The sequence below is a fragment of the Hyperolius riggenbachi genome, chromosome 6 (genome assembly GCF_040937935.1).
Source record: "Hyperolius riggenbachi isolate aHypRig1 chromosome 6, aHypRig1.pri, whole genome shotgun sequence".
In the NCBI taxonomy this organism is placed as follows: domain Eukaryota; kingdom Metazoa; phylum Chordata; class Amphibia; order Anura; family Hyperoliidae; genus Hyperolius; species Hyperolius riggenbachi.
Window position 1 is genome coordinate 98,222,083 of NC_090651.1, and position 10,398 is coordinate 98,232,480.

The following is a 10,398-nucleotide window of genomic DNA, read 5'->3' on the forward strand; positions in this document are numbered from 1 at the left end:
AAGTCTGTACAAATGACAAAAGGATGTGAACTGTGTATGGAGGAAAGGAGATTTTAGTACGTGTTTAGAAAGGAGTTCAGAAAGGAGTTCTTAACATTAAGAGTGTTAACATTACCATACGTAGCAAATTCTGCAGTTCCATTTAAAAGCCTTGAATGCTTTGTTGATAAAGATTTTTGTTCACTCAGATTTATGTCACATTGTGGCTGTGCTCCTTGTTTGGGTAGGATGCGTTACACAGTTACATAATTAGAAAAAAGACACATCCATCAAGTTCAACCTCTTCAGTGTGACATTACCTTAGTCCAAAGACAGGAAAAGCATCAATGGTAAAAGTATCTCCCTGAAAGGAGATCCTACCAGGGAGATAATTTTACCCTTGTTGCTTTTCCTGCCTTTGGTTTAAGATAATGTCACACTGAAGAGGGTGAACTTGATGGATGTTATATAGGAGAGAACAGAGGTGCCAAAAGGACAAAAGGGGTTTTAAATGAGCTTAAAAGCCAACAATTTGGTAATTAAAGGAGGCAGTGGTGGACTTACCTCCTTCAAGCAGACACAACACGACTGTACATTCAGTCTATTTATTAACGAACTCCAGATAAAACAAAGCAACGCGTTTCACGGGTCAGTGCCCGCTTCCTCAGGCAATAGAAAAAGGAGTTACAGTTGCAAATGACAGAAATCAGAGGGTATATTGTTTCTGCTATGATACATCCTACATTTAAAGCTTCGATCAATGAGTGACAAACATGTGCAACATAATATGGTATATTGGCAGTAAAGGTACAGTATTTGTATTATAGAATTGTTATGTTGGTGGGTTGTGTTGGTTGGGGAAAAGAATGGGAGGGGAGGAGAACCACACAGGGGTGGGGGATGGGGGAAACCTGGGGGGAGGGGAGGGGGAGAGGCCAAGGGAAAGTTGTGTATCAGGAGGAGGGAGTGGGGAGGGGGGTGGGGAGGAAGGGGTTTATCAATTATAGCCATGGGACGTGCAAGTTACAGATCAAGTAGCAAAAGAGGTGACTGTAGATCAAAGGTAGTAAAAGAGTGTGAATGGCAGCAAAACAAATGAAACAGTGGCAGCAGAACATACCCCAATATGGGGTTAAAAATTACAGATGGCAGCAGTAAAGACAAAATGTAAGTGGGTGAACCCACCAGGACTTACCATCTAGCAAAACAAACAACACTCGGCACCTCTGTAATGGCAGAGAGTGTCTGAGCATGCTAAGTAGTGTTCAGGATGTGACATCAACTGGGGAGAAGAAGTGCATCATCAGTGGGCGGAGCCTACAAGGACTTACCCTTTTAAAGAGGAGTCAGGCCGCCATCTTGGCAGAGGCATGCCTGGTTCTCAGTACTGATGGGCCAAGTGGTCTGATGTTGGTTGAGAAATTCACTATTAAACTTATGGTAGATCAACTCCAGGACCCATTCTTGAGACCCCTCCTCCCCACCAAACCACTTATCACCTACCGTAGAGCCCCCAGTCTCCGCAATTTACTAACCCCCAGTAAACTTCGCTGTCCCAAAACTGAACTTGCACACAGTTTAGCCCCTTTGACACCTGGCTCACGACCCTGCCAACGTCCCAGATGCCTAGCCTGTACCTTTGTAGCCAATGCTGCCACCTTTACGTCCACCGTCACCAACATCCAATACAATATAAAAAAACATTTCTCCTGCCAGTCCCGATTTGTTATTTATGTCATTTCATGTCCCTGCCATCTTCAGTATGTGGGTAGAACCACACAGGAAGTCCGGAGCAGAATTGGCCAGCATAGAAGAAATATCCTGAATAAATTCCCTATGCACAGCGTGTCACTTTCACCAAGCTCACCAAAATAATCCCGAAACACTCTCCGTCACCCTCATCGACAGTACCTGCAATAACGAACCAGCGGCATTCAAAAAATTAAAAAAGCTCAATGTATTGGGTCCAGACCCTGAGGACACTGGTCCCAGGGGGTCTGAACGAGGTCCTGGAAAAAATATACTAAAAAAATGGTGCATCCCTTTTGTTCCGTTTATTTTTAATTAGTCCTCTCTTTTTATATTTTATAGTATTATGATTTTTATCCACACTTTTATGCAGATTGATAAGAATTTTATGTTGTACCAGTTTTATGTTTATGTTAATGTTATTTCTTAAATTTTGTCTGAAAAACATTTTTGGTCAAAAACACCCACTAACCCCTTTTTTAAACCCCCCCCCCCCCCCCCCCCTCTCGAAAATCATATCTGGCAATTTTAATGATACTTCAGCTTACCGTTGATCTACCATAAGTACAATAGTGTGTTTTTTAACCAAATATTTTTTTTTTTTTTTATCTACCATAAGTTTAATAGTGATATTCTCAACCAACATCAGACCACTTTTTTTTTTTTTTTTTTTTTTTTAATACAAATGTGACATAGACCTTTTATTCTGTCCCTTTACTCTGTACTTTTAATATTATAAAGTATATGTTGTATGTATATTCATGTATATGCTTTTTATCAAGACCTGGTTAATCTCTGCTATTTATTATATCTTTTTGGCAAATGTTGTAGTTACTGCTGTGTATCTGGGCCACCTCCAACATGGTGGCCCATCAGTACTGAGAATCCGGCAGTTGATGTCACATCCTGAACACTACTTAGCATGCTCAGACACTCTCTGCCATTACAGAGGTGCCGAGTGTTGTTTGTTTTGCTAGATGGTAAGTCCTGGTGGGTTCACCCACTTACATTTTGTCTTCACTGCTGCCATCTGTAATTTTTAACCCCATACTGGGGTATGTTCTGCTGCCACTGTTTTGTTTGTTTTGCTGCCATTCACACTCTTTTACTACCTTTGATCTACAGTCACCTCTTTTGCTACTTGATCTGTAACTTGCACGTCCCATGGCTATAATTGATAAACCCCTTCCTCCCCACCCCCCTCCCCACTCCCTCCTCCTGATACACAACTTTCCCTTGGCCTCTCCCCCTCCCCTCCCCCCAGGTTTCCCCCATCCCCCACCCCTGTGTGGTTCTCCTCCCCTCCCATTCTTTTCCCCCACCAACACAACCCACCAACATAACAATTCTATAATACAAATACTGTACCTTTACTGCCAATATACCATATTATGTTGCACATGTTTGTCACTCATTGATCGAAGCTTTAAATGTAGGATGTATCATAGCAGAAACAATATACCCTCTGATCTCTGTCATTTGCAGCTGTAACTCCTTTTTCTATTGCCTGAGGAAGCGGGCACTGACCCGTGAAACGCGTTGCTTTGTTTTATCTGGAGTTCGTTAATAAATAGACTGAATGTACAGCCGTATTGTGTCTGCTTGGATGAGGTAAGTCCACCACTGCCTCCTCTAATTACCAAATTTTTGGCTTTTAAGCTCATTTAAAACCCCTTTTATCCTTTTGGCGCCTCTGTTCTCTCCTATATAATATTGTATCCACCCTGGGTGGAGGGTTGCGACCCTTTTCTACTATCTACAGAGAGCGACTTCTTATTCCTGAGTGGGGTCAGGATAATCTCCCCACCTGCCTTTACAGTGGTTGCCTATTGTTGACCCATGCTTGTGAGTATAACAACTATTACTCTGTCATTATCCCCTTTGTCAATACATACTACACTATTGGGGCTCTTGGTGTTCCTCTGTTTAACTTGATGGATGTGTCTTTTTTTCAAATTCGTTAGCTGTGTAATGCGTCTTACACAAACTAGAAGCACAGCCAAAATGTGACATAAATCTGAATCTACACAAATCTTCAGGGTGAGCCTAACTGAGGTTGCCCATTGGGGCAGAGGATGTATACACATGGGATGCAGCTAATGGCCCTCAAATGCAGGGCCGGTTCAAGTAACAATTGGGCCCTAGGGCAAAATTAGCCTGGGGGCCCCCCCAACAGACACCCCCTGACAAAAAGTGTCATTAGAGGCCCTTTGTTGCAGCCAAATTTCCCTCCTGGGCCCCTGCGCTGGCTGCTGACCCTCCCCCAATCACCTCCCAGCTTAACAGACTCTGCATAGTCCCTGGGGAGCAACAGTTAAGATGGGGAGGGACACCTTGGGGGCCCCTACAGCAGAGCAAGGACAAGGTCCTCCAGCACCCAAGGCTGAAACACCAAAGTGCGCCCCTCCATCCCTCCCACTCCAGCTGTCACACACTGATTGCTATTAGACTCAGAGGGCCACAGGGCCCACAACCTCCCCAACACCTTAATATCTAGTTATCTGGCTTGCAGTCACTGCCATATATCCCCTTTTCTTATTTATTTCTGCTTCATACACAATTAGGAATGACAGCTGAATGAATTGTGCCTCTCCAGCCTATGCTTCGGCCCGGCCCTGCCCTACAGGCTCTGGGGCCCTGGGGCAATTGCCCATTTTTTCCTATGGTAGCTCCGGCCCTGCTCAAATGAGGAGCTCACAAGACAAACTGTAGGGAACCAGAATGAGTGTGGCGTTGATGCTGGTACAGGGCTGGTCTTTATACAGGGTGGTGCATATAAAACTGGCCCTGGCTTCCTGCCACAAGCGTGAGTATATAGTCAGATGTCAGCCATCCAATCTGTCCCTGTTACTCTCCCTGCTGTGTGTGGTCCCTAGCTTTATTGAAGCCTGTGACACTTGTACTCGCTGCTGTACGGATAACGCTCTCATACGGCAGTAAATACAGGTGACACAGGCTTCAGTAAAGCTGGAGAGCACACACACTGGAGGGAGAGAGAGAGACAGGCGGGCAGGGATAGGCTGGCCGGCATCTGCCTATATACGCACGCTGGTGAAAGTGCTGGTTTTCTATGTGCTGCCCTGAATCATTAGATATATGGAATCAAGACTCTTTAAATTGAGGTGTTATGGGCATCCACTGGCTTCATGTGAGCTGAACCGGAGAGGGTAGGTTTCTTTTATTTTTTGCTGTGTGACAAATAGTCCTGCCCTATTAGCGGGTCACATGTATTGTTAAGGCTTGACTGAGTTAGCAAACATTCCTCTCTTAAAAAAAGATCTTGGTCAGATGCTTTAAAAGTGATTTACAACCAATGGTAAATTTTAGTTTCACAGTTACTGGAATTTGCAGGGAATTTGCAAGGGGCTAATCAGATTTGAAGTTTTGGGTCTTTCAAAATCCACCATCACCTACAGGGCTAGGAAAATATTTGTGCTAGTCTTTGTCTTCAGAGTAAACACAATATTCCCAGTTGGAACAAAGAGCCTTAGTCACAGAGATGTCTTGCAGTGGCTTTTATAGGCATATTTACTTGTATCGGCATGTGGTCTGTATTTTGTTTGTAGATGTTACTTGCCTTGTGAAGGACTGCTGTGTGCATGGACAAGGCCAGAGGTCTAGCATCGATCGCCCTCTGCAGTGTTTTCTCAAAACAAAGTCCTTTTAAGCACTCTGTGCAAGCTGTTCTCTGGATTCCTGACCCCATGAACCTTCTATTACTCTGCAAATGAAAAACACCAGCACAGTACATGGTTTCACCTGTTAGATGTGTGCAGCTGCCTTAGTGCACTCGCAGCATCAAAACAGGTTTCAATATTTTTTATTTGTTTTTTTCAAAAAGGAAGTTTTATGGCCAATTTCCATGAAAAAGGCCCCCCCAAATAAACATTATTCATCAAATAACAGATTATATTCAAGATACATTACAAAGTAGACCAATTATAACAGATCTAATCCAATATTACAGAATGAGTATAACCAAATTGACATAATATTTTAAGCGTTAAAGAAAGAGAAAAGAAACACATTATGTATTATCAGGGACGGATCTAGACCAAGTTGCCCCAAGTTGCGCCTGGGGCAAGGTCAGGTTTTGGCGCCTAAACTGCCATTCCCCATCCAAATTTTGCCGCCTTTTTAAGAATTCAACAAACTGCGCCTGGGGCAAGAGACCCGCTTGCCCCCCCCCTAGATCCGTCCCTGTGTATTATGCATTATGCATTTTAAGTAATTAGTTGTCCTGGTACTATTAAACTATAATACCTTTCTAAGGTTATTTGTTAGGGAGCAGAACTTCCCTAGTAACTGGGGGCTTTCAATCCTCCCAACTAAGTCACCAGGGAGTCGCGTCCATCTATTCCTGTTTCTAAGTATTATAGTGTATATATAAACCAATCTTATTTTAGAGCTATTATACATTAATATCTTTATATTTCTATATACAAATTTGGTGTATATAAGATACAACCTGAAAAAACCAATAAGAAAGAAAAATACTTGTTTAGGAGCTATTCTAATTAAAAAAAAGAAAGGTAAAACAAAAGAAAGAAGATGTATCTCATTAAATTTGGAAGATATATACTGTAGTTATATCTATCGTTAATCTAGTTATCAAGTCATTGTGTGTACAGAAGAGATCGTGAGGGTTTAATGATTTGTGTTGGTACATAAATATATTATACTTCTAGTAGTTTAGATTGAGGATCTAATTTAGGCCATAGAGATGATCTTTTCATGAAAGCTTGTATATTGCCTGATCTTATCGCCCAAGATTTTTCTGCCTTAAAGCCCCATCTACACGATATGATTCTTTATACGATTCTATTACGATTCTATTTATGATCCGATTAAATCCAACATGTCCGATTGGGATTCGATTCAATTCAATTTGATTTGCCATTTTTTGCAATGGCAAATCGAATTGAATCGAATCGAATCCGGATCGGACATGTTGGATTTAATCGGATCGTAAATAGAATCGTATAAAGAATCGTATCGTGTAGATGGGGCTTTAAAGGGACACTGTAGGGGGGGTCAGGGGAAAATGAGTTGAACTTACCCGGGGCTTCTAATGGTCCCCCACAGACATCCTGTGCCCGCGCAGCCACTCCCCAATGTTCCGGCCCCGCCTTTGGTTCACTTCTGGAATTTCAGACTTTAAAGTCTGAAAACCACTGCGCCTGCGTTGCAGTGTCCTCACACCTGCTGATGGCACCAGGAGCGTACTGAGCAGGCCCAGTATGGTCTGTTCCTGCGCCGTGCTCTCCTGTTGACATCAGGGTAAGCGAGGACACGGCAACGCAGGCACAGTGGTTTTCAGACTTTAAAGTCTGAAATTCCAAAAGTGAACCGGAGGTGGGGCCAGAGCATCGGTGAATGGCTGCGCAGGCACAGGATGCCTGCGGGGGACTATTAGAAGCCTCGGGTAACTTCAACTCATTTTCCCCCGACCCCCCTACAGTATCCCTTTAAATTAAATTCCATTGTCTTCAAATTTTCGTCTAAAGAGGGAATATATCTAAACTTCCAGTTATCCACAATACGTGTTTTTGTTGCTATACATATGTGATTGAATATATATCTTTCTTTTAAAGGAAGGTCTACAGTATTGATATGGAATAATGCCATATATGGTGGTATATTGTTAAGTTTTACATGTAATTTTTTGAGAAAACTTTCAATGTCAGACCAGACAGATTGGATTTTTGGGCAAAACCAAAAAATATATTCCAATGAGCCAATCTGTCCACATTCTCTCCAGCAGAGAGGTGAAACCTTTGCATCAAATTTTGAATTTTTTTCAGCGGTAAGGTACCAACGCCATACCATTTTAATAAAATTCTCTTGGTGAGATACTGAGTGAGATGATTTTTTAAGTGATCTAAATGCAATCTCCCAATCTTCTTGTGTAAAATCCATTTCAAAAATTATATCTGTTGCATAAGAATTCAAAAGTATTTAACCACTTTACCCCCGGCGGTACGAATTTCTCCGTCCCTTTTTTCCCTCCTAAAAAAACAGGGACGGAGAAATCCGTACCTTCCGCGCTCCCGCCGCTGTCCGCGCTACCGCCGCTCGTGCGCACGCACCCGCCGCTCGTGCACGCCGCCGCCCGCTTGCCCGGAGATCAATGAACGGGAAAATCCATTCCCGTTCGTTGATCTAAGCCCCCGCAATGATCTGCTGCTTCTTTTCAGAAACAGCGCGATCATTGTGATTCTCCCAGCCTCCTACTGCTTCCTGTAAGCGTCCTTTCGGTCGCTTACAGGTCGCATGTAAACATACTCACTGTGGCCATCTTGTGTCCAAATAGTAAACTACACCCTAAATCATTTTACACATACAAATAAATTGTTTTACATAATAAATTAACTCATTACCTCCCACACTCCCCAATTTTTTTTTTTGTAATTTAAAAAAAAAAATCATTGCGATAAGTAATAATAAAGTTATAGACGAATGAATGGACGGAGCTGAAAGGTGAAAATTGCTCTGGTGGTCAGGGGGTAAAACCCCTCAGTGGTGAAGTGGTTAAACCTTGTTCTCCAAACAGTTTGTCTAATGTGTCTATTCCTGCTTCTATCCAATTATGGTAAGAGATATTTTTAATAACATTCGATAGGTTAATGAGGGGAAAATGTACTTGAGTGGCCAATATATTATCTTTAGATAATTTATTAAATTCTCTCCAGATCTTCAATGTCTGATTCATAATTGGGTTAGAAATTTGCTTCCTAGCCTTCCAAACTAGGTTTGTTTCTAGACAGTTTCTATACGATGTATATGGATCGCAGCATCAAAACAGAGCTTGAGATGTGATTCGATTTTTCCACAAATGAAAATGCAGTGCCTGCTGTATATTTTTTTTCTGCCATTGCGTCTGTGTTAGTCAAAAAGTCAATAGAACCACAGAAAAAAAAATTGCATACCAAACATGCTTTTAAGTGATTTCATAGTTTAATTGTTTTTCTGTTTGTTTTTTTATAACAAAATGAATTGTCCTAAAAATGCAAACATAATAGCACTGTGATTGTACGGAACTGCGCAGAAAAAGCGTATCAAAATTTGATTTAAATAACCCTTTTCAGTGGAAAAGCTCCCTAAGGCTACTTTTACAGTGGTGCCTTGCAATGCGGCATAACGAGTGCACTGCAGTGCGTCACCGCAAAGCGCGGTTTTGGATGTGGATAGGGAAGAAAAGAAAAACCACAGATGGTGGAGTAAGAATGTTCAGGCTCCTTTTCCACTATATACATTCTATATACATTGTGTTAAGTATCCTGAAGTATAGGATTGCAACCCAATGGTGATGTTGAACTAAGCAGGAGCTGCATAGCAGCAATGTAATGCTGCGCGAGGTGCGTAAGGGTAATTCGGGGCTCCGGCGGTTGCTGGACCCCGAATCACATCTCCCAAAGAGTTGCGACAACTCGAAAGGGGGAATAGTATTTAATTACGCCAGGGAGTTTTGCAGCAGTAGGGAGAGCCATCATTTGGCTCTCCCTGCTCCCAACTCACCAGTGACACCTACATACGTACAAGCAGGGCCGGATTTCTGGAAAGGCCACAAAGGACATGGCCTAGGGCGATGAAAAAGCAGAAGGATAAAAGGGCGGCAGGACCTGGAGAGAGATAAGAGGCTGTATGTCAAAATAACTAATCTCTCCTGCTCCGAAGCCGCCCAGCTTTGCTGCACACACAGTCAGAATTCCAGAGCTCCGTGGATCTTCCTTAGGGTGAGTATACACACACTACGGCCGCCAACGCTGGGCGGATCGTTCAGAAACAGCCTTATCAGTCCACCGACAGTGCGTACACACGCGCTACTGTCGCATGAAAGTCCGCCCAGCGGGAGGGTCTGATGGACCTGTCGTTGGCGGCCGTAGTGCGTGTGTACGCACCTTTACTTCTTGGTGTGCGATGAGACAGTGCTATCTCCTGAACATACAAGCTTCAGTTTAGTGCCAGTGGTGTATTTTGACACCCGGTGTGGATTATTTACAGACTAGGGATGATCAATGAGATGCAAATTGTTCCTGAAATTATGCAAATTGTATGCAAATGTATACAGTTTGAAAATGGACCAATCAATTAAACCCAGGTTTAAATTGATTGGTTCATTTTCAAGCTGCATATATTTGCATGAGAATTTGCATAAATGTGCATCAACTCGGAATAATTTGCATATCTGTGATCATCCCTATTACAGACACCCCCCTCCCCCCCCCCCAAAAAAAACCCCCCCAAAACATAAAAGAAAACAATTTCTTTTGATGGGAAGGTTGACGGGTTGGGGTGCCAAGCGTTTACCTGTACATTTTTGGGGAAAAAGGAGTTGTCAGGATGTGGATGGAGCTAGCCATTATGGAACTCTCTACTCTGTACAGTGCTGTAGAGGATGTCAGTGCTATATAAATACACAATAATATTATGGTAGGACATTACACTATGACTATGGTACGATTAGATTGTGAGCTCCTCTAAGGACAGTCAGAAAAGGGGGACATATGGGGATGCATGGGAGGAGGGGGGGATAAAAAGGTAGAGGCACAAGACAGAGAGCCTGGTGGGAGAGGAGGAACAGGAGGAAAAGTCGTGGGATCAATTCTCATTAGAACAAGATGTTTCCTCAACACCTGCGGCAGCACAAAGTGGGGAGGAGGAGGAAGA